Source organism: Rattus norvegicus, chromosome 9 (genome assembly GCF_021556685.1).
Source record: "Rattus norvegicus strain SHRSP/BbbUtx chromosome 9, alternate assembly SHRSP_T2T, whole genome shotgun sequence".
Classification (NCBI taxonomy): domain Eukaryota; kingdom Metazoa; phylum Chordata; class Mammalia; order Rodentia; family Muridae; genus Rattus; species Rattus norvegicus.
The window spans coordinates 97,549,920-97,575,996 of record NC_141542.1 but is presented as its reverse complement, the minus strand read 5'-3'; the positions used below and the strand labels follow the sequence as shown (position 1 = coordinate 97,575,996).

The 26,077-nt window shown below is 37.3% G+C and overlaps 1 protein-coding gene across 6 annotated transcripts in view; it reads right to left on the bottom strand.

The window, feature by feature from the left end:
- Nyap2 (neuronal tyrosine-phosphorylated phosphoinositide-3-kinase adaptor 2) overlaps positions 1–26,077 on the bottom strand; it is a 251,367-nt gene that overhangs the window by 205,620 nt on the left and 19,670 nt on the right. The gene's annotated exons all lie outside the window — the stretch shown is intronic.

Here is a 26,077-nt window from a genome sequence, read left to right as displayed (position 1 = left end):
TTTCTTGTAAGGAACACAATTGAAACCTTTTACTAATCAGAGTGGGTGTAGATTTGGACATCCACAACCAAGAAGGCAATGAACGGAAAAACAAAGTTCACAGTTTACCAACTGACTTGAAAACTAACAGCCTAAACTTAGAACTTCATCACTGAGTCCCCACTGGCTAATACTGACTCTGGAGCATGAAAAAAACAATGCTTTGTCCCCACTCAGTGCTTCTAAGTAGGGAGAATAATTTGAAAGCTTAGAAGTCGCAGCTTAAAGAGTGGCTTCTCTGGAATAAGAAGGAATCTACCACTGCCAGGGTCATTTAAGCTCGAATGTGTGCATTGTGTGTGTAAGTACCCGTAGGAGGCAGAATGCACACTGAGGAAGCTCTGTAGATCAATCATTTTGAAGCATGTGATTCATAGCTGTCCTGTAAGAGATTTATTTTAGGACTACATGCAATGAATGGACACATTGATTCGAATATTCCATCAAAAAAAATGTCTGAGGATGGAAAGATGGCTCAGTAATTAGAGCACGTACTGCTCTTGCAAAAGTTCTAGTCTTGGGTTCCAGCATTGACCAGATAGATAGCTTGCAAGTTTGTAATTCTAATTCTAAGGGATCCGGTGCATTCTTCTGCCCTCTAAGGGCACTGAATGCATATGGAATATGTACTTGTATGCAGAAAATTATAAACACACACACACACACACACACACACACACACACACACACACATACACACACACACCCCTCAAGCATAGGCTTAGAAAACAAGCACACTTCCCTCCCAGTCTCTCCTTTAGATGTACATGATCTCCCTTTGTTTCCCATTATCCCTTAATTACTCCCAGTCCCATTCATTGCATTTTCTCTTATCTATTGTAGTTATTTGTGACATCATTGAACTATAGCTCCCATTCTCAAGAGCACTAGGTGGTATGTTAATTTGTTAGAGCAGCCCCAGGCCCTCCACTGGGCTCACTCTCTGAACGTCTTCTCTAGGCAGCTGTCTTTGCTTTTCATCCCACCTTGCTAGATCTCTAGTACCAGCAAAGCTGGTAAGTAGCAACCAGTTTTGGGTGGTGACAAACCGGGGAAGCTTCTCAGGTTCCTTTGCTCTTCCCTTACACTTTTATCTTGCCAAATTCCACATTCCAGCATTCCGTTTACACTAAAGGTCAGACTCAAGAACATACACAGATTCTTCTGTTTGAATGGCTGCTTGGAACTGCTCTTTCAGATGTCAAAATCTTCTATTACAATCTGTTGGTAAGGGAGCTGTAAGTTCAAATTGCTTATATTGAATCAAGCATAAATGATACATTGGGATGTAGAAGCCATTAATTTTACCATTCCCAGGCTGTTTCCAAGTTCCTTGTGCTTCAGTCCTTTGAGCACCAAGATATTTGATCTTTCAACCTCATTTTAGCTCTCCATTTGTCAGATTCCTTTATTCTGTACAGATGTAAAGAATTGGCCACAGATATGAGGTCTTAAGCATCAGTTTGGGAAATATAACTACCTTTCTCTTGTTTATATTTTCTCTACTCCTCTTTACTCCTGCATTAGAACTTGTTGGTTTGTAACAAACCCTTTTGTTCATAGGCAATTCTTAGTGCCTCAATACAGAAATTTATGTGTATTTAATAGGTTAACATTTGTTGGTCATTAGTGTCAAATGCCCCGGTGTTTCAAGATAAATTTATCAAACAAAAGTTTAGTTATTAATAAAAATTAAGGAGTTCTAAGAAAATACCATCAAAACAAAGTTACAGTTCACATTTAAATAACCTGATAAAAATTGAAGTATTTATTATAAGAATCAAAGAAGACTAGGGCCTAGCCTATAAGGGTCAGAGAACAGCTTGGAAAATGCAGATGAACGAATAACTTCAAAGGTGTCCACTTGAAGTACTTAAGTCAGGCTGGCTCGCTGTCTTATTGGACCCTTGGCAGAGCATCCTCTAAATTCTGCTGGAGTGTGGTTACTATAAGCAATCTGATAAGAAGCTATCATGAAGTGACTTCTCGTTGACCTTGCTTTCCCCACTACTCTACCTTAGACTATAGATATACAATTCCCTGTAGCTCTATAAAACAGTTTGCCTGTAGTTCAGTGTTGATTTCTCAGTGTAAGAACAGTGGCACTGCCTTTTTTTGGCCTACTTGGTAGACTTGTCTTGTCAAACTAGGGACATTAAGGATGGACATTATTCTGATGTGGCAATCATTGTCTGCATAAATAACAAATGCTCTGAATCCATTTGCCTCCTTGGTCTCTGTAAAAGTTAAAGTAGACAGCTGCAACACACATCCTGTAGTCCTATTAATTAACCTGGCATCATCCATAGATTTTTTTGCCACTCAGCAGGGAAATTTCAATTTCTTTGAAGTATATGATGCCTTTGATATATCAATATTACACAACTGCTATTCATGATAAGTTAAAAACTTTCAAACTTATCATACTGGGGCATGAAAGTAACAGTTTTTTTTTTTTTTTTCCATTTCTGGTCAGTCATCATTGTCTGTGCTTCTGTTAAACTTAATTGACACGATTATTTCAGATTTGATTTTATGTGTATGTGTGTTTTGCATACATGTGTGTATGCATGTTATATGCATGCTTGACACCTACAGAAGTCAAAGGAGGATACTGGACTCTAGGAGACTGGACTGAAGGATAGTTATTACTCGATGTGGGACACCAGGAATTGAACCTAGCTTCTCAGCAAGAGAAGACAATGCTTTTAACCACTGAACCATCCTTCTACCCATTTTATATACATATTTAACTTAATCATGAAAGCAGTTGATTTTTGTTTTGATTCCTTAAATTCAGTAGAGTAACCATGATATAATGTATAGGTGGAAGGATGGAGGGATGGATGGTTAGATGGACAAATGGATGGATGAATGATGGATGGATAGGTAGAAACTAGTAACAGGCAACACCTATATTATACCTCTCAAGTTCCATATGATTTTAAGTCAATTAATTATTAATTCAGACCAGATACACTGTGGGATTTTTATAGGTTTTACATATAAAGAAATATAAATACCAAAGTAGTATGTATCCTAAGGTAAAAATAGAGATCATTATGAGTAAGTAAATTAATAAAATATTTTATCAAAACCTAGGAGGGGAAATTACCTGGACTTTGCATTTACATGTTAACACACCTTTCTACTTAAAAATATTTCATTTTCAGATTCTTCCTTGTAATATTTCACATGCTATATTAATTTCAATGTATCTAGCGCAAACTGGGATGCTTATATTTGTGTTAAACTTTTTTCATTTAAGTGCCAGCTTAAAACAAATCACAAGTTGTATAAACCGTATATCTGGATCATTTGCATCTGAATTAAGTTAATGCAAATCCCAACATACAAGAATCACACATACACATACACACACCCCACACACACATACACACACACACAAGCATGCACACATGCATGCATATTATATTTTTTCTGAGTGCTTGAAAACGTCATTTTTCCACAGCTAAAAGGGCTTTGTGAAACTGCAAAATAATTATCCTATATAAAAGTAAATCCAAGCCATTCAACGTTAAACTGACATAATTTTTTGATTCATTAAAGTTTTGTTTGGATTTCTGTTTTCTTTTATTTGTTTTATTTTTTTTTTTAAACTTTGGAAGTCTGGTGAAGGTGACAGTTTGGCAACTTGTGTAAATGTAAATTGTCATTCTTTACTTAGAGTAGTTGTCCTGTGACATTATAAGCAACCCAGGCTTGATTTTAATATTTTCTACAGCAAATATCAGTGGTATAGTTCTAAAATAATTTTCCTCCCAACACAATGCTTTCTGAGGACTGTACGAATGTTGTGTAAGTGGAGCTGTAGAATAACACACAACTTGATGGTAACAAGAGAGTATAGTGATTTTATTTTCCACTCCTTATCTTTCATAAAATTGAGGGTAAAGAGGAAGACTGGTTCAGATTCTCAGTATTTCTTTAGGGTTCTAAGAACAGCAGCTCAGTGACACAACCAAGTGTCTTAAAGTGACATAAAATAGTGTGGCATTTTATCTCACTGTTGTGTCCAAGTTAAAAAGAAGTAGATTGTGTTTCTGAAGCCCATTTTGGTTTTACATGGTAATGTCACTGGGCAAACGAGTAAAGGAGAAGCTTACACTGATCAAGTCATACCTAGCCTGCAAGGGCTAGAATGGACCAAGATGTCTACAACCTTCATACCCAGAGAACAAATATGTAAATGCACCAAATGAAGAATGACAGCTCTCAGGAAGTTTTATGTACATGAATATGTTTTTAACTTTTATTTGCTGGAGTTTTGTATTACTTGTGCATATACAAATTCACTCATTAATTTCAGGGATATATATAGGCTCATATACAAATCCCTAAAGGAAGATTTTTATATTTTAACAGCTTTTTAGCCTATCAGTATTTTGTAACACCTCTGAAAAATTATGGTATGAGTAAGATTTCTAATAAGACAAAACACAGACTTCAGAGTGTGTGTGGTAGCTGGTACCCATAATGTAACTTGTATTAATTCTAAGTGTGTTAGAATGTGTACTGGCTGGCTCTGTGTGTCAACTTGATACAAGCTGGAATTATCACAGAAAAAGGAGCTTCCCTTGAGGAAATGCCTCCATGAGATCCAGCTGTAAGGCATCTTTTCAATTAGAGTTCTAGAGTGGGACGGCCCATTATGGGTGATGCCATCCCTGGGCTGGCAGTCCTGGGTTCTATAAGAAAGCAAGCTGAGCAAGCCAGGGGAAGCAAGCCAGTAAGTAACATCCCTCCGTGGCCTCTGCATCAGCTCCTGCTTCCTGACCTGCTTGAATTCCAGTCCTGACTTCTTTTGGTGATGAACAGCAATGTGGGAATTGTAAGCTGAATAAACCCTTTCTTTACCAACTTGCTTCTTGGTCATGATGTTTGTGCAGGAATACAAACCTTGACTAAGACAATATGGAAACAGCGAGTTTCTATAGGGACTCAATAATTTTAATAAATAAACTCATTTCTTCAAGAATTGATGACTAAATAATTTCTCACACTAGTTGGTCATCAGTTGACTGTGTACTGTTTTAGCCTTTAAAAATATTACCAAGATTTTTCTAAAACTGAACATAAGCAGAGAATATACAATATGAACTCAATCCATTCACTGTGAAAGCCCTACCAGAATCACCTGTATCTACCCGAAGATGCTCTCTTAGCTTGACACACAACACAAAGGGACACCTAAAATTTCATGCCAACTGGTCACAAGCAGCTAGGAATTTTTATATACAAAGAAACTTAACCATTCACTTTAATGTTGAGGCCATTGCCCTTTGAGTTTGAATCTGAGCAAATATCTCACAAAGTTCAGTGTTGCAGACCGAGAGGAGTAAGTGGTAGGACCGGTACACAAACAGCAACATTGTTAGGAAGGTGGTTGGCCAACATAGACTAACTTTCAGAAACCTCAGAAATACAGAATTGAAAAAACCGAGGTATTTACTGTACAACTTCTAGAGTCTCAAATACAAAAATAAGCAATGCGAGTGCCAACTGTACATTCTCAGTAATTTTTAGACAGCAAAACAAACAAAACAAAATATGCAAGGTTTTTGAAACATGGAGGATCCCCAAAGAACTAGAACTCCACAGAACGAACACACTGTGGAAAATGTCATTTACTTTGTTGAACTACCCAGATAAACCTCATGATGGCTCAACCTGTGACAATTCAGGTGATCTTCATACGAGCAAGGTAATACACTGATGATCTCTGCTTTACACTGTTTCTAAGGCAAGTTATTTCTAACTTTACCTGCTACTCCATCTCCTGGCATAGTCTCCTGCCCTTATTCACTCCCCTTATAGCATAAGTTTATCTGTTTCTTTCATGAGAAATACCTATTCCTGACATATTCTTTTGGCTTCATCATGTCTTCCAATTTGACTCCTATGTGTGCAATTCCTGCAGGTATGTGTAACCCTATACCTTCTCATTAAAGCCTGTACTTTCATTTAGTGCTCTATGTATCCAGGATATTTACAATTAAGTCCTATTTCATTCTATCTCTTGTTTCTATTGACTTCTGGTTCCTGGCTTGTCTTCTCAACGTTAACTGTAATGCTTTGTCTGTAGTTTCTGGGTTTTAGATTTAATCAATCATTACCTTTTATCTTTAGTTATTTATGATCGTTCTTCAGTCCTTAGAGACCCCCCCCCACACACACATATCTCCTGGCATATATTCTGAGTTATGATCATGTCTGGCTCATTGCCCAATTCCTCATTCATGTTCTAATTTTTACTTTAGTCTTAGCTTCATTTTAGGACCCTGGCTCCTTGTCTTGTGCCACCAATTCATTATGCCTCATGGTTCTAATGCATCTACTGTGCATTTAATCTTTATATCTTTCACAAATTCAGATGTGTTCATTGTTAAATGGTCTACTATCAGCAAGTGGGCCATTTGAATCCCTTGATTTTTCTTTATAGAAGTAATATATATTGAAAAGGCAATGGCTGCTTTTAAAAGTATCATGTATGACAAGAGTCAATTACAGAACTGTAGCGAATGTCCAATGGTTAAAAGTGCTTGCTGTGCAATAATAAGGAAAAAATCTCACTTCCCAGAATACATATAACAAGACCAGTGTCCCCCAAATGCCTGTAACTCCAGCTCTGAAGGATCCGATACCCTCAATTCACCTCTGCATGCATAGATGTCTGTGAATGCATATATTCACAGAGAAGTGTACATGCATATCCAAAAATAAATATTTTTAAAAGTCATCGTTAACTTTTCATCTTAAACTGCATCACTAGGACTCAGCACCAAGAAAACTATTTCTGGTAGTTATAGAGCTGCAGGTTGATCTTAAAGAGGAATGGAACAACTTCTGTAGAAATTGTCTTTCACCTGGAGAGTCAGCGTCTCCAGCTGGCTCAGCACCAGAATGGCGTGCTAACTACTGCCTTTCCCAGAACTACTCTGAATCCCACTCAGATAAATTGATGTTCATCATTTAAATAACTCATTTGGCAGGAACCAGCCATTTGGATGCCAATCTGAAGAGACGGAAGTAGGGCATGACCAAAAGAAACGTTTGGGAGAAGCAGTAGAAGGAGAAGAGAAAATACACATGATGGTTGATTTGAGGACGGGAAATAAGCCATATATACTTAGAACAAGTATACATAAAAATAAGTATAGTGTGCAAAGATAAACAAGAAATGTTCCATATAGAAGCAAACAATCTGAATTTGTTTATAGACTTTAGTACAGGACTAGACTATGACTTACAATTGTGTTGTTGACTCCAGCGTAGATTTTCTGTCTCTACCACCAACACTCTATTCATGTGACTTGTGATGAGTTGACTAGAAAATGTTAGGAGTTGAAGCGTGGCTCCCTATGGTGTTTTCAACTAGAATTCCCTCCATAAGCTCTGGCATTGAAATACTTCGTTTTCACTTGGTTGTGTTACTTGAAGGGGCTTTGGAAGTAGCCTTTTGGAAGAAGTACATCACTGACGGCACGTTTTGTGAGTTTAGACCCAGTGCATTATTGGTCCTCTCTTTCTGCTTGATGATCACACTTCTAGACATGAGCCCTCAACTTTGGCTCCAGCCTCTGTTCATGGACTTGCTGCCTCTACGCTGAATCATGATATTTAACCCTCTGGAATCATCACCCTGAAGGAAACTTCACTCCTATAAATTGCTTTACTCACGGTGTTCCATCACTGTCAAATAACTAATGCAGTCCTCAAAATGTGCACGTTCTAACTTCCGGCACCCCAGAATGTTCACTGTAGCACAAGATGGACTATGTCCTTATTCAAAGGCTGAGGTCTTTATTCAAAGGTAGGTTTAAACAGGAGCCCACAAGGGAGAACACTATGAAAAATGAAGTTGGAGGTCAGAATGATGCTTCTGAAATCAAACGAATGCCAGGGATTGGCAGAAAAACCATGAGAACCTAAGAACAAGTCATGGACCGGTTTCTTACAGTTCTTAGAAAGAACTGATTTGCTGCGCCTGTAGAATCATGAGCTAGTACATTCCCAAATATTAACCCAATCAGACTGTGGGGGACTTCATTGTGTTAACCCTGGAATATACTACATTTTGAATGTCATATGAAACTTTACATGGTTTGGGTTTTATAGGCAATCAGAAAGCACAAGCAACAGTGAAGACATGCAATCACGCCAGTAACGTTGGCCACCAAGTATTAAGTGGACAACATGTAAGATGACTTGACTGGAGACCGGGGGCCGAAGCAGTAATCATTACAACACAAGTCAGAGCATCCAGTGCTTGGAAAATAACTCATGAAAAATTGCACCTTAAATCATATATATATATATATATATACATATATATATATATATATATATATATACATATTATATATATATATGTGTGTGTGTATGTGTGTGTGCATGTGTGTGTATGATTAAGTATGTATAAATATATATGTAATATATATGATTAAATTAAATTATATATATATATAATTAAATGTATGTATGGTAGTATTTTTGTATCCATGTGTATAAGAGAAAAATAAAGCCAAGAATGTTTAAGGATATAATGGAAATTCTTCCCTTTAGGATATGGAATCAAAGCAGATATTTTACATGAAAATTAACTAAAAAGATTGTGATGCAGAAAACTCTGAAGCATTTAAATAATTTGAAGTGATATAAGATCTATTTTGCTAAAATAAGACTAATCTAATAAACAGGTCATAGCTGCAGACACGAGAAGATTTAAAATTTTAATACTTGACCAGTCAAGTGGAAATTAAATAATTAAACCTACTTAGAGTTCATTTCCCCTGCTTGTTTTGAAGTCTGCGACTGATGTAGAACATTATTTGATCCTCCAGGGTCTCTATTTCCACCAGCTCTCATTAGTAATTACAACAGCAGCAGTTTCATGACATTAACGTTCCTGTCTCTGTCTCCTTTCATAGCCCACTCTCCCTTCTAGCCTGGTCACTTACTGCCTTAGCTGTTAAATAAAATGAAGAAGTGCTGTTACCTAGTGATGCACCAGGTGGGTTGACTTTCAGTGGTTTTTATTTGTTTGATTGTTTTTTGTTGTTGTTTTGGGTTTTTTGTTGTTTGGTTTTTTTTGTTTGTCTTTCAGGTGTTTTTATTATGATTATCATGGAAGATTCTTGAGAACCACTGGTCATTTTGTCAGGCCCAAAATCAGACCATAAATGTTTCTGGAACAATAGAACACAGTACAAAAGATCATACTCATAAATTATAGTAAAGTCATACACTATGAGCAACCATGACTCAAGATAATACAAATTGTAGAAGGGTGAGCTAAAGGGTCCTGTCATACCCCAGGGTTCATTTCAGCACTGTCTCAACAAACTCCTTAGACAGCTTCATAACTGCTTCAGAGATCCAAGGAAGGATTTATGCATGATTGCTACCGCACCTAGATATACAAGTGTGGTCTTATTTGAAGAATCTCAATTTGATAGATCAACTTTTGCTCTCGTATATGTATTTCTTTATGTGTACCTAGGTGTGTGCCATCTATAACAATATTACTGTCTCTATTATAAAAATAGCAGTGTATGATTCAAAAAGAAGATCCATAGAGCACATGCTTATCAGAGACATCAGCTAGTGTGATAAAACACTTCCAAGTTCATTGTATGTACTCTGTTCTCCTGATAACACAGGTGTAGAAGGGACAATCAGTCAGTTTTGATAGAACACATTAACATCTGGAAAATAAAGAAGTTGCTCTGGAAAACTTGAAAAGCATTATTTTGTTCTGAAAATTACATTTTAAATTACACAGGTGTCATGCTTCTGTATTCTAACAGCCACTTCTTGACTTAACATATTCCAAAATCTACTAGAATAGCATAAAAGAAATAGACTTATTTCTTCTAATTCTATATGGAAAGGCCAGTGTTAGCCTGACTACAGGCAGGTGGAAATTCCTAGGCATCTTTCAAGGTTTCTTAGGCTGTAGTGAGGAGCAGACTGGCAGTCGTCCTGAGGTCTCTCAGCGGCTGCTACTCTTGTGCCTTGCAGCATCTACACTAAGATTCGCATGGTTCCAGAAGCATTACCTACAATCTTGAAGATCCTGTCTCTTTCTCCACGACTGTTCTGTCCACACGACAAAGTGCTGTTCTTGGTTTGTGAATAGGAGAAAGCCACAGAATGTCCTGATGTTAGTAGATCTTCCTATTAAAATGGATCTGTCTGTGGCTCTATAATTAGGGATATGTGTTGCTCCTATTTTTCCCTCTTCTATGCCCTATAAATACTGGTATTGGGAAAATTCAAGTGAATGTAGCAGCTAATGGTCTTACATTTCAGTTGGCCCACTGTCAATTTAAAAATAATTTATTCAGAGCCGTTTAATATATGTATATAGAGATATGTATAAAACTAATAGTAGAAAAGGGGTCATGAATTCAAGGAGTGAGGAGTTGATGGAGTATTGGAGAAACGTGAGAGCAAGGAGTGCATAGGAATTATTTAAACACAGTGTACACATACAACAACAATTTAAAGATTATTTAGAGGTTATCCAGTCACCTAATGTGTAACCTTTTAATTGTACTCCTCTAGAATGAGCTAAAATGAATTTCGCTGAACAATGTTCACCACAGAACCTATAAATAGTTTTAATACCTTTGAAAATGTTCAGTTAGGTATTTTATGCTCAATATATGACTGGCTACATTGTAAGCAAAGAGTCTACAATCTCTACAAAAGGAAGGAGCATAATGTAAGTATTGTTTTCAAAAGAAGTGGCCTTTAAAGAAATATAACACAAAACACAGATACCTTATTAGGGATTTGTTAAATTGGAGTCAATGAGTTTTTATATGTTAGAATCAATCATTTTTTGATCATAAATATTTTTTTGTCCTTGAGAATCTTATGCATTCTCGGTACTGGGGGATATATTTTCTATCCCTAATAGGTCTGTGGTAGAGACTTAAATTGTCTATTCAATATCTGTTTTCTTGTCCAGCTAAAAACCATATTTCCCAGCTTCCCTTGCAACTTATTGTTTGAGTGGGTGGGCATTGTACAATTTGGGGTCATGCTTTACAACAAGTGACTCTGTCTACCTTCTTTCTTCTTGATGAACAAAATGCAGATAAAGGAGGCGGATATGGGGTAACATCTGAGGACACAAGAAGGAGGCCATGGGAAGAGACAAGACAGCTGAAAAATGAAGGAATTTAGAGAGAAAACATGGCAGAGATAGCCACATTGTATGATGCTGTTCATGTTTGGTTTGGACCATCATGGAAAGAGTAGGAGAGGGAAAGTGACTGATATCCTCACTTCAGCCACGGTTATTTGGCCCTTTATTACAATAATCAAAGTGGCAAATAAATGGCTTTTCAGAAGAATAAACAAAAAGTGTGTGTGTGTGTGTGTGTGTGTGTGTGTGTGTGTGTGTGTGTGTGTGTGTGTGATATTACTTGTATGGCCTTTTCTATTAAATTTGCACCTGCATGCACAATGCCCTACAAATCCATAAAATATCAGATTGCTGCCTCTTTCTTTAAAAATTCTCTGGAGTTTTAAAACCTACCATTATTATAAATATATACAGTTGTCCCTAGTTTCATGAAAGTTTGATGATTTTGTTCACTAGAGGAACTATTCCATGACCCTTCCTGTTGAAATCCTGAAAATTTCTGTATTATTATTAGATGCAACATGGCTTAGTTTATTGTAAGTGGGTTTCTTAATGCATAAATGCATTTGCAAATGAATTCCTGGAACATGCTAATGGCATTTTATTCTGGACCATTTCCAAAATGATTGCATACAAACAAGTTAATATGAGAGAGAGAGAGAGAGAGAGAGAGAGAGAGAGAGAGAGAGAGAGAGAGAGGACTGACTTGAGAGACAGACAAGTATTCAATGGTTGTTAACTAAAGACATTTGCACATAAATTTGATTACTTGGGAAAAAGCATTGAAGTCTGACTGACTGATACTGGAAATTGAAAATGGATTACCTTGAAGTTCAAAGCTTTATCGCAAATCACAGATTCATTAATTACCCTACATAAGACCTAGGGAGTTGCCTGTTTGTAAAGTTGGCTGCCTTTATGTTCTTGAACTTAATCTAAAGCAGAGTTCTAGGAAATAACTAGAAATTTTAATTTTGTTAATCAAACCATCATGCAAACAGAAAGTCTAAAAAAATACCAAGAGTCTATCATTCATTGATGAGGATATTATTTCTCTGTAATAGCAGCATATAGACGTAAAAACCCATGGTGTGTGTAATCCAAGTGGATTACAGCACTAGAAATATGTTGAAATAACCTTTGCCAAACCTTACAGCTATCACTGTCAGAAATAGAATTCATATGTATCACAGAATTTGAAACATGTTGAGCTTCTTTATTTTCCTATGTATATTTGATATCATGTATGGGGCACTGTCTATTGTGTTTAAATCAGTGACATGTTGATTATTGAGATCCAGAGCCTCATCTTCCTTATTTGTGGAGCAGAGTGTTAATCACACCTAATTCATGATCTCCTGGTGTGTGAGATCATAGTGTATGTAATTTACTGGGTGTGGTACCAGGCTCGCTGTCTGTGTGATATAAATGAGATATACACCAATAAATATATTGTCAGTCCCAAGAAAAGCTTCTTTTTTTCATCTTTATTAAATTGGGTATTTCTTATTTACATTGCAAATGTTATTCCCTTTCCCAGTTTCCATGCCAACATCCCTCCAACCCCTCCCCTTCTATATGGTTGTTCCCCTCCCCATCTCCCCCCCCCATTTAACTGGGGATCCAGCCTTGGCAGGACCAAGGGCTTCCCTTCCATTGGTGCCTTTACTTCTTAATGGAGCAATAGAGTGAATGGTTGGTAAATGTAAAACTAAAATTTCACTTAATAAATAATATTAACGCAATTAAAAGACCGCCTAAGAAAATGATCTCCCTTTGTGAAATTGAAGAAAGAGATCTCAAAAATGCCAATACTCCCTGATGCTTTACTCTGTGGAGAGTTTATGATTTTCCTCAGTCTTTGCAAAGGCCTCATGTGATTCGTGTTCCAAGACACCAGTTGTGAATTTAATAAGGTCTTAAGCATTGTAAGATGCCTTTTTTCCCAGTTGTAGACATTTCAATAGAAAGCCTTATTTTGAGAAAACCTAAGAAGTTGAATAAGCCTTTAATGATCACATTCTTAATCCTACACAAGCAAAAGCACCAGCAAGAGGGAGGCAGGGAACAAAGGCAAAAGAAAGAGGGAGAGGCAAGACAAGAAAACAAATGAAAAGAAATTGGAGCATTGTAGAAGTCAGAATCACCCAGCTTATCAGTTTTCACTCACAAATTTCCCTGGCCATGGTTGCTCTCTATAAGCAAGGTCACATGACCAGGTGGAATCTGGAACAGGCATGTGTGTGTGTGTGTGTGTGTGTGTGTGTCTGTGCATGTGTGCATGCGTGTGCGTGCGCACTCACATGTGGTATATGCATGTGCACTTGTGTGTGCTCACCTGGGTGTCATGCACATAGTCATACCCCTATCAAGCTCTTTGGCTTCAGACTAGTATGCACAATTAGTGATGGAGATGTCATCATCGAAAGCACATAGGGAGTGACTGATATCTGTTTGCCTAATGTGCTTCCAGAGCACAGAAGCATCAGAATTTCAGTTTATACTGAAAGAAAAATTAATTACTGCAAAATCATGGAGAATTCTTTAAGCATACTACTGCATAGGCTAACCTTATATGCTACAAGCAAATATGCTCCATCCATGTATAATTTTTCTTCAGTTGTACTTTTCTCAAAATAATTGAGATACAATTCAAATGTATCACCCACAGAGTCCCTGTTTTCTCTCTGATGTTGAAGTTTAGATTGCTAAAATTTCTATGTAGCTATTATTTTAAATAAATTTTCTTTGTATTTTGCAAGACAGACATTAAAAAAAATCACAGAAATAGCAAGAAATGGCAACTATGTACTTTTGTTTTTGAAATTCCAAGGCCCACAGCCATACATTATGTGGAGAGAATCTAAATTGGTAGTCTCCCTCAGGGCCCTCTTCTAGGAGCTCAGAGAACCCAAGGAATTGGTGTCAGAGGGGATGGTGACAGCAGGAAAATACAGCCCACAGAATCAGATAAGCAGGGCTTATATGGGCTCATAGAGACTGAAGGGACAAGCAAGGAGGGACTGACTGCGTTTGCACAGATCCCCTGAATATACTACATTATAGTGGCTTGTTTTTATGGGACCCCTAACAGTGGGAAAGGGAGTGTCTCTAACGCTTTTGCCTTCTCTTGGGACCCGTTTCCTCTTATGACGTGGCCTTGACCTCTCTCCATATGAAGGCTTTCTCCTTGTTTCATTTTATCTCCTTTTATCCTGTTTGGATGTTTTCTCTTGGAGACATGCAATTGTCTTAAGCAAAAGAGTGGTGGAGTTTATCAGGGAGAGAAAAGGTGAGAGGAATGGAGGGAGGAAAAACTGTGTTTGGGATATATTGTATGAGAAAAACATCTATTTTCAACTTAAAATAAAAAAGAAAAGAAAATCTGAAGACAGTGTTACAGGGTTTTACTAACAGCTTCTCTACAGTCCAGACCTTTGGATTTGGCTGTTCTCTGGCTTTTCTAAATATATAGAAAGTCTTCTCTGCTCCACACTACCACTCATCTAGGTCTGGATGATCCTTTTCAAACATTGTTGGGTTGTCTTTGAGACCTGCTCTACTTGTTTCAAAGAGGAACAACTGATGGGTGGGGCCGCTGCATGCTCTTTCTTCTCACTCCCAATGTAATGCATTCTTCTGGTCTTTCTCTTCTTCCCTAGAACTCTTCTTTGAACTCAAATACACCTGAAACTTAGCTTCAAACAAATAATGTAATGTATCTCATGAGACTGTCATTGAGGTCAAGTGGACGTACCATGGAAGGCTTCATAGGATAGTACATACAAGTGCAGTGTCAATGCCAATAGCTGCCGTGGTTTCTCTGTAACTACTTACATTCTCTTACCTTATAAAAATCTTAGAAACTATCCTACCTTAGAAAATTCTTAGAAATTAAAGTTTTATTGTGAATCTGGATCAAGATACAAACTAGACAACTGGGCAGTGAGTACAGAGCAAAGAAAGGCACAAAGAAAAGGGGAAAATCATTCCTTGTTGAAGAATTTACCACAGTGGCAATACTTGGATCAATACTATTGATACATAAAGCAATAGGGGGGAAATGGCACCAAGGCCAAAACTAACCTATCACCTACCTATTTACCCATTTCAAAAAGTAATGTTTCATTGATGTGCTGCTATCCTCGTGTAATTATATATTGGTAGGTGTGATTTTATGTACAAGATCAGAATTAAAGTAACTACAACTTCAATCTTATTAGATTAGATGACAATTCTAAAGCCATAACTACCTTAAAATATTTGTTGAGCCATGGACTGGATGGTACATGAGTAGGAAAATGGAGGAACACAGAGGAGGAGTCTTAAAGAGCAATATTCCAAAGGATGTTTAGAACCCAAGTTTGGACTCATCTTTCAAGGCCTTGTCTTAATATGTCTGCTGAGAAAACACACAAAGTACAGCAGAGAACAGAGTAATAAGCCACTGTGGGATAAAGTTTAAGATTCCAAGTCAAAAATAGTGATAAGGTCATTCTCTCACTTCTAAAGGAGTAAAGGTGTTTTCACAGTATGACAACATGGGGATTTTCTTTTACAGAATTGAGGAAATTTACAAAAGACTGAAGGAGAAAAATAAGACATAATTTTTCTTGACACTCACAAAAACCTGATGTGTAGAATAAGAAAGTTAACCAAAGAATAGAGTAGAGAGAGGGAAATGGGAGTTATCTGCTATAGAGTTCATCAGTGAGAAGGAATGCCTCAGAGTTGGATTTCTAGATGAAAACCTCACTTGACTAGTATCTGACTCTCTTTATAAATATTCCAGGTCATTGACTCTCATTGTTTGAATAAGATTCTATGCCAGAGTCTAATCATAATTTGGTTCAGGTTTATTCTTATATATGGAAAGAAAACACTAAAGAACTTACATTAGAGATAAATCAAGTTCTTCAGAAAGTCCCATGAGAACAAATAGCTGATAAGAAAGGATACGTATGAGAAGCAGACACAGCTTCAAAAAGATGTTGCATGGACCAAGTTCTGAAGAAGTCTGTCCATGAGATTTGAACACAAAAAATACAAGAAACCTGCGAGGGGCAAATGGTCACTGAGCTTGCAATACACATCCTTTTCTAAGGAAATTATCATTCCCCCTAACAATAATGTTTAACTATTCAACCCTTTTCAATGAAATGAAGAGTTTGTCATTGTTCTCATTGGTGTAGACATTTGAGCAGCTGGCATGTTAGCTCCTTTGTGATGACCACAGTGAGCATTAAATAACATTGAATACCCAGTCCATCTAGACATCCCCTAACATTCAATGTTCTACTTTGAAGCTTTATGCAAACAATTTTAGCAGAGGGAGCTTTCATTTTCAAAGGTCTTTTGAAAATTCCTAAATTTACATTTCAGATTCTATTCATCCCCTCTCTTTCTATGTCCAAAAACCAGTTAATGAGAATCAGGCTACTTTAGATCAATAGTATCAGGATAGTAGCTGCACCTCACTCTTAAGACTTAAGGAGTCCTGTTTGACTACAGGGAAAGGCCCGGTTTCCCTGCTGGCCTGACATTCTCTATTACTCAAAATCTAAGAAAACTTGTAAAATAGTATAAAATAGATGTGTCATTCCTTTCAGCCCATGATCGTTTTATTACTCATGTATGTATTCTACTGCAACCAGGGAGGAACTGTATAAACTAATTCTCTCTAAGGCAACAATGGCCGTCACCATTAGGACTATGTTACTGTGCAGTCTTGGAGGGTCCTCTTAAAGTAATGAGGCAATCTGCAAACCAAAATAGTTTGATATTTGTGACACATCAATCAAAAGTACTCTCTCCTCCATGGGGGACAATTTAATAAGCACTTCCATGCTTCTTATCATGTAACTAGGTTCCAATACACTCGTAAGTAAGATCCATGATACAAACATTCGGGGAATCCTCAAATATTTATGTTGGATGTTCACCGTTATTGGTGTGGAGAATAGACCAGAACCAGGTCCCTGCTCTTAGAGAGGGCGGGGGTTGAGAAGATTAGAATCAATCATTTCTCTAGGCTCTTGAATGCAGTTTCCTCTCTGATGGACACCAATAAAGCCTTACAGCACTCTCAGTGATAAGCATTGTTATGAACACCAGGGACACTTTAACATGAAGAATATGCAACCTAAAGTCTCCGTAACTTGTCAGTAAATAAAGCTTAAAATAAAGGTCAAACTCCGGCTCCAAGGAAAACCTCACACTGTAGACCATACTGTCGTACTGAAGACACTAAATAACTAGAGAGGAAAAATGAGAGTCATAAGAAAGATGAGTGTACTGTGTGCCTAATTCCCTAGGACAGGCTAGTTCTTCCTTGTGGTTTTATTATTAGTAACTAATTCCTGGAAAACAGTCTGATTTTTATTAATCTTAATGATTCCTGCAATGATAAATGAAAGTAAGTGTGTACTTCCGTCTCTCTCTCTCTCTCTCTCTCTCTCTCTCTCTCTCTCTCTCTCTCTGACACAGAGAGATGCATACACACATTCACACAGAGACACATGCAAACATACAAAGATATGATATTTTACTCTCTCATAATCTTGTCATCAAACAGGAAATCAGATGTGTCTTAAGCATACATAAGTAAATCTTATGTTACTATATTCTAAATAATTTCCTTTTGAAATTATCTTCATTAAAGTGTCAGTTAAAGTCTATTATAATAAAACTTCTACTGGTTGAATAAAATGAAAATAATACAAAAAGAAAGCCTATTTCTACTTTGATTGTTCTTTATACAACAGGATGTTTACTATCTCATAAAATAAAAAGTATGTATTAAATATATTATACATATATCCTAGAAAAATCCATTTTTATCCAAAACTCTGACGATAGAAAGCCATTTTAATTTCCCCTTTCATATTTTTTCTCATTCTAGAGTGTGTCAAGAATTTAATTGTAGCATGAAATTAACCAGTTATAAAATATTGCACTTGTGCCCTTGCCTTCTAAAGTAGAATGCACTAAATAATTTGCTTAATGGCCTCTAACATGGGACCTCAATTTAATAACTAAAGTGCCCTTACTCATTGGATGAATTCCTGGTGAGAAGTGCTCTGTGTGAAATCCATCAAAACCCTAATGGATCAAACACACACAAATACACACACACACACACACACACACACACACATATACCTAATTATACACAATTACACCCACATATACCTAATCACACACAAACATGCACACACACACACACACACACACATCACATATACACACATATATTCACAGACACAAGCACTTACACAATGTCCAATATACAGACATGAATATGTATATATACATGGACAGACACAGATATAGAATGTGCATACATATACAAATACACACATCATATACATAAAATAGACAGCATACACACATATGTACACATAGATATACAAATATAAACATATATACATACATATGCAAGTATCTATATGTGCATACACAACAATGTACACACATGCACACACACACTAATTCTACTACCACAACTCATCACAATCACAGAAAACTTAAAAAAAAATCTCTGACACAGCAAGCTGTTAAGTTGGAAACAACTCTGCCTAGCCAAATATCACATCATTTGTATAAATGCACGAGCTGCTAATCTTGCAGCCACAATGTAGAATGCCTTATTGCATCAGTAGTTGGTGAACATGATCACTTCACATACATGAACCCAATATGTTTCTATCCCTTTTTTATGAAAACACTCTCTAAAAGATTAATTGATTTCCTTTGAAAGGAAAGTGGAGAGGATCTGCAAAGAGGTGGAAGAAGAGAATATCAAGTGTATGAAAAAATAATTAAAATCCATTTATTATAAAAAATGTAAACACTTCTTTCATTATTACATCCTGTCCACAGTTTCCCCTCACTCCAGTTTTCCCTGCACCTCCCATCTCCTCCATTTCCCTACAGAAAAGAGCAGGCCTCCCCAGGATATCAACTAAACAACAAGTTACAATAAGACCAGACACAAGCCCTCATATCTAAACAAGATAAGGCAACCCAGTAGGAGGAAAAGGGTCCCAAGAGCAGGCAAAAATTCAGAGAGACCTCCCCCTCCACTCCACACACATACACACACTCCCACTGTTAGGAGTCCCACAAGAACACCAAGCTACACTATCATAACACATATGCAGAAGACCTAGTATAGACCTATGTAGGCTCGGCGATTGTCAGTTCAGTCTCTACGATCTCCTATGAGACCTGCTTAGTTGATGCTGGGGGCTGTGTTCTGGTGTCCTTGACCCTTCTGGCTCCTACAATCCTTCCTCCCCATCTTCCACAGGGTCCCCCTAGCTCCATCTAATGTTTGGCTGTGGGTAGTTCTGGTTTAGCCTCTAGAAAAGAATGCTACTACAATATAAAGGAATGCCAGTTTAGATACAAGACTGGGAGTTAATTAAAGTTCATTTATGATTTTACAAAGTGGCTTAGATTGTTTTTCATAACCATACTTTATAAGTATGCTGGAAGCCTACATGCTCTGAAGCTAGGATTTAAGATATGTCTTTTTAGAAAACTATATTAAAATTTCTTGAGTTCTGTGCCTTTTTAACTGTTTTCTTTTAATAGATTTATTTCAAGCTATTGCTTTAAGTTTATGAAAACTAAGGGGGTATGAATTGGAGAAGACAATGAAATAAAAATGTTAAACAGAAGAAAATTGTAAATGGTCATCATTCTAAAGCTTTAGTCTACTCTTGTGATTTAGACAGGAGAATGTTAGTAACGGCATTATATATTTGAGTGTCTATAAAGATTACATTGAAGACATTTAAAGGTAAGGACTTGACATGTAAACCTAGAGCAAACTTTTGGACTTCAAAGTTAAAAAAAACATTTTACAATGTCTATGTTAAATTTAAACCACATGATGTTGAAGAATTTTTCATCATGCTCGAAAGTGTTGTATAATTTATGTGGGTCTGTGCTTTGCACCAAGACGATAGTTGGGGTTGGAATAATACAAATTGAGACTAGAGAACACTTGGAGGAAGTATAAAAACCGGGTATTTGATCAATTCCAATTGCTTATACAGAATAAGAAAATTAATTTTTTAAAAACTTTATTTTTAATGATTGCTGCCGTGTAACAGTTTTTAAACACAAAATAATGCTTTTAGTTCAATTACTTCAGTCTCTTGCATGGATTCAAAATGCATAAGGATGAATGGTCTTTTCCCCAGAGCCTATATATGAATGTAGATGGAATAATGCATAGACTGAAAAGTCTAGCTCTGACCTTAAATTCATGGTGATGTATTTCATTGATAATCTTAAGAATGATATCAGGCACATAAGAATTAAAAGGGCTCTGTGTGCCCACCTGACACAATTTTATAAATGGACAAATATTTTCCATCTGACACATTCATGATTCAAGCAGCTTTCATTAACTAAATGCACTGTCACGGAATCGAGGCTGGTGAATACATCCACAGCATTCTGTCTCATTGCCTGCTCGAGGACAGCGTATCATTACTGTCATCAAGCTGTATGTTCAAGCCGCATGTTAGACAGTCATGGCTCGAGGTTGATCATCACAGCCTGAGCCTTGCAAACAGGTCACGGTATCACATTCATATGTGATTAAATTCCACCATTTCAAAGGGAAGGTACACAAGCTGGTGTGTGACAGCACCATGTCCCAAGGTGATAGGTTTCTCTTTTCTTCCCTACCTATGTTCACAATAGCCGTTGGCTTGCGCTTGCAGATTATCTCTGCCGCATTAGTTCCTTGCATTGAATTTCTCATTGAGCTCTTGGGTGGCAAAGGTCATTCTGTTCTCCTGTTAACTAAATCATGGTCTGTCTCAAAACAAGATTGCCAATTGCATTGAGCTAAGGAGAGGCTCTTTGCTAGAAGGGAGCATACATAAGGGCTGTGTTGATACCTTTAAGCTGACTTCTTTTTACAATTCTAAGTCACATTGAAATGGAAAGACTCGGGCAGATAAGGTCACTGCATTAAGGGCAAATCCCCAAGCAGTATTCCTTCCTAAAACCCAATAACACTCTAATCTTTCATTCTTCTACTTTAATACAATCATATAACTGTGCGGGCTTAGTGTTTCCAACTCATTTCAAAATGCTCTCTTATATACACGATATCTCTTTGGAGACTTTTAATCTTTTGCAAAGTGACAGAACACCTTGCCTTTGACTACAGGTACAAAAGCAGGTGCTTTTTTTTTTAGGACACATAAAATTGAATGACTCCTTTAGAAAAAAATCCCATAGTGTCAATTCAAGCTGGAGTCTCACAAAGACACACTGTATTGGGCTTGTAAAAAAAAGTATCTGTTTATAACAATGAGTACTCCTGACAGCTGCTCATTGGAAAGAGTATTAGTCATGGCCCTCGTCATTAAATACATCATTCATGGTTAGAAAACAGGCTACAACTCTGTAATTCATAAAACGCAAGGAAGCAAATGGTTACTCGATTTCCTTCTCTTTCTCTTCCACTCCCATTCTCTGAGACCTAATGTTACCTGGTGATGGGTATCAGTGTGCACTATAGAAACAGTCTCCCTGCTGCTCTCCGGCTTGATATTGGCTACATTTCCCCCTCTCTCTTTTTAGCTGACACTTGGTAATAGTGTTCAGCTGTACTATGCCCCGCCAGCTTATTTTTCATAGATTGCTTACAGACACCATCTTTTATGTTATTGAATCTCTCTCCAGTTAGATACCCTTTCTTATTTTCACTCTTCTGTTACACCTGCATAGCCTAGTCTAATGCTAAATAACAAATGTCATGAATCAGGGAAAATTCAGCAAGACGTGTATTACGGGTATTGTGATTGAGTGGCAGCCGGCCGACACTTAGAGAACAATTTATCTACCTGAACTGGGCTAGACATCACTAATGCACATGGCAGATTGATTGTGTAGCTTTAGTGGGTGTATTCTTTATTAATGAGATTCAATATGATTTGCTAAAAAGCCTTTTACTGGGCAGTCACTTTTATCCCCATCCCCCATATCTCTTTATCCCATTTAATCTGTTGAACTATGTACCATGTTTTAAAACGTGTACTTCTCTATTTTTGCTTGAAATGCCAAGGCTTTTAAAATAACTGCCGGGGAACTGAGCAGAACAATTACAAAATTTAGAAAGAAATATTGAATTGGATTGGAGTATAAAAATGGAAACCTAAAAATTAAATTAAAGTCCCAAAGAGACATTAAGAAGTTGTGAGAGTATAATTATAAGAAAAAGATGAAACAATCTAAGAAAAATATTTGACATTTGAATTAATTAACTTCTAAAAGTGAATGTTTATGCTAACAAGGCTTATGAACACATCATCAAATTTCTTTATCAACAAAATAAACCATTTTTCATCAGTCTGCTGAGACCAGACAGGCTTTATGGACTTCAACGAGAATACTTATCTCTTAGCTATTTGTTTAAACAACCAGAGGCAATGTGGAAGAGAGAAAAATCTGCATTGATTATGACCTTGTCAAATATTGATACTTTTCTAAAAAAATTTTTTTTTCTGGATCATCTCAGAACCCTATGTCACCTGAACAAAATACTCCTTCATGAAAGGGGAGGCAAAGATAGTTACCTTTCTTCTCTTGAGAAAAGGATCAGCATGTGTTCTGTCTAACACGATTATTTCTCCATTGTCTTTCTTTTAAATATCCTTACTACTCACCTCTATTACACTTCTTATAAGTCATGAAATATTGTTCACCTTCTAAATAAAGTGCCATTTTTCAATACCTGTATATTTCAACTATTAACATAAATATCAACATTTTTAAAATATGTACAAAAACTGGCAACAGGAATCCTTGGAAATAAGCATTACCCCAGGAAAATTTTGAGAAGTTCAAGTTCCTCCATGTATGTGTACTGTTTTGTCAACATGTTGAACATGCCTAAGTTACAATAACTGCACCAGAGAAACAGAAATGGTTCTTTTTCCAGGAAGAGGGCAGATGGGGACACGGCAGGGCCAGCCTGCATGACAGACCCAAACTCTTGCAGGGAAAGGCATGTCTTGGAAGGAGATTATACTCTGACTCTGAGCATGTACTACCCACCAGTAGAGGAACCCTAGAGCAAAGCAGTGCAAGGCATCATTTCCAATGTGAGCTCTCTAGTTACCTGGGAGCTGTCTTAATCCTTCATTAGCGGTTAACTCTCCCTAGCTACAGTAAAAAGTATTACAGCCCTCAGATAAAAAGAATACATTACCGTTAAGAAGCAAAAAAGTCAGCAGTTCACACTCCAAGAAGGAACACATTTCAGGCGATTCCTTTCAAATATGTGGAAACCGATCAGTAGATTGCACAGTAAGTTCTGTTAGATTACGCTGCATTACCACAGTAGGGAAGTTCGCCACAATTTGCTTTGGAAAAGGTTGGAAAACTACTTGTCACATGAGATGTTTTTCTTTTCTTTTACTATCAGTTTAATAACTAAGATTCAAACTCATGAATGACTGAATCCTTTTGCATCCATCTATATGACCACATTTTTTCCTCATGCAATTTTAAGAATTTGATGGAGAGGAACAAAATATGTAGATGTGATGAAATAGGATGTAAAATGTTGGAAGCTTTGTGGGAGGGGTGACGAGGTGTGCTATTCGCTAATGCCCAAAACACAGATGCTTTTATATTGCTTTTTACTCTTGATGGCAATCTAACATCTTATTGAATATGGAGGTATAAGAAATGAATCATGGAGCTGCCTTATGTGATAAAGAAGGAAAAAGGCAGGTACAGAAGCAAACACACCAGCATCAACAATAATGCACACGATGACAGAGGGTGCCAGCTACAGCAGCTGTGTATTGGCTGCCTCGCAAGCCAGTGCACACCACATGATGTGTGTACCTGTCCTGTCTTTTAACAATTGAGCAAAGCAAGTATTAATTTTCTCAATAAAAAAATAAATGAGTAAGTTTAAGGGGAGTTAAAGAACTTGCTAGGGATCTGACTAAATCTAGCAAGTAAAGACCCTTATCTTGTATTTAGACACTCAGATTTCAACACTGTAAGGCCATGATTCCCTCTGATTGCATACACAGCAGGGCTCCAAATTTTCTCCTTTCAATGCAGTAGAAATTGCAGGTTTATCAAAAGACCTTAGAACAGGGAATGTGTCCTATATACATCAATTAGAGGACTAATTATTCATTTCTCCACAGTTGCCAGAAGACCGTAACATTACCAATGGTAATAATGACTGAATCCATTCATTTATAAAGGCTTTGTTCCCATTTGAAGATGTCAGATGTCACACAGGCCTCCGTCTGTGTTTCATCTTGCCTTTTAAATTACAGCATTAAGATTGTCAGTTTTAACCTACACAAGAAACCCCATGACTCATGGATCACATAGCTCTGAGAAACAAGATCACTGACTCCAATAAACGCACAGCAGCATTTCCTCTAGGCCATTGTACATTTGCTCTAGTGCTGTCAAAGCTCACCCTCATTTACTCTTCAATGACTAGAAATTTCAGCTCCCTGAATGATGCATTAGGGGTCTTCTGAGTGAAATTACTGTGTCATACATTGGCAAAATGTTAGGACAGTAGATAGAACCTATGTCTGCTAGTTTAATAATAATAATAATAATAATAATCAGTAAACATTCAATGAACTGAAATATGTAGGCATATATTCACATACATGTTAGCATTACATTTGAAATGTCTTCAAAAGTTTTCGAGTTTATACCTACATTGTTGAAAATGAACCATAAATAATGCAAACTTCTTAAATCAATGACAGCCCAGTGGATACTTGCAACTTAGTATGCATGACATGTTTTGTCAGTACCATACTTTTTGTCCTCAATCCCTGCTAAGGTTACCATCACCCCTGAATGGTATTCACACACTCCACATCCAATCTGAGACACAGTTGACCTATTTTACCTCACTTCCTTTCTTCCAGGCCATAGTCTTCCCTGAACTCAGTGTCTTTCCAGGGCTGGAGCACCTGTCTCTCTCTCTTCTTGATCCACAGAGCAGCTAAGAGGCCATCTTAGCTTTCTCAGTCTTCATCTCAAATGACCCCAGTAGTTTCCCATTTCATGGCATTTTTTCTGAGTCAAAGTCTTATCAGTAACCCCAAGGTTCCTTCAAGGCCATCCACCAGCCACCCTGATCCAATTACCTTGATGGCTTGGCCCTGCTCTAGCCACACCTTTGAGTTTTCTTTCTCTTTACAAAAGTGCTTCTCTGACCTCTCCTCCTAGTGTCTCTTTTTATTATAATCCTGCTTCTCTTGGATTCCCCACTCCCTCTCAGCTCTTAGGTCATATGTGACATGTCATTTGAGATGGCCTGAGCAATATGGATTAAACTACACTCTCTAGATACCATAAATGCATCATGCATCTCTCTCTCTCTCTCTCTCTCTCTCTCTCTCTCTCTCTCTCTCTCTCTCCCTCCCTCCCTCCCTCCCTCCCTCCCTCCCTCCCTCCCTCTTTCTCCTGATCATTGTTACTGCCTTCACCTAGACATGTTTAATAATGGAGTAATTCAAAACTAATATAGACACCAAATAGCTGTGTAACCCTCAGCTTGATAGAAAAGCACCTCTCCTTGGTGGTGGTCATTTTCATTCCAGTGAGCCTCTTCATTTCTTATTCTAACACCCAAGTGTACTGAGTGCTTGACTTAGCGCCAAATCAAAAACTGGAACGCAATTTACTAATTAGAATAATGGATTTTAAATGTTGGTCTATTTTTGTGTTTTTAAAAGTCTGGCTGGTACATTGTACTAAAGGTGCTTGTTTTTTAAGACACAGCAAAAGAGATCCCCCCGCCCTCCTGCAACTCCCTGCATCTTGGCAGAC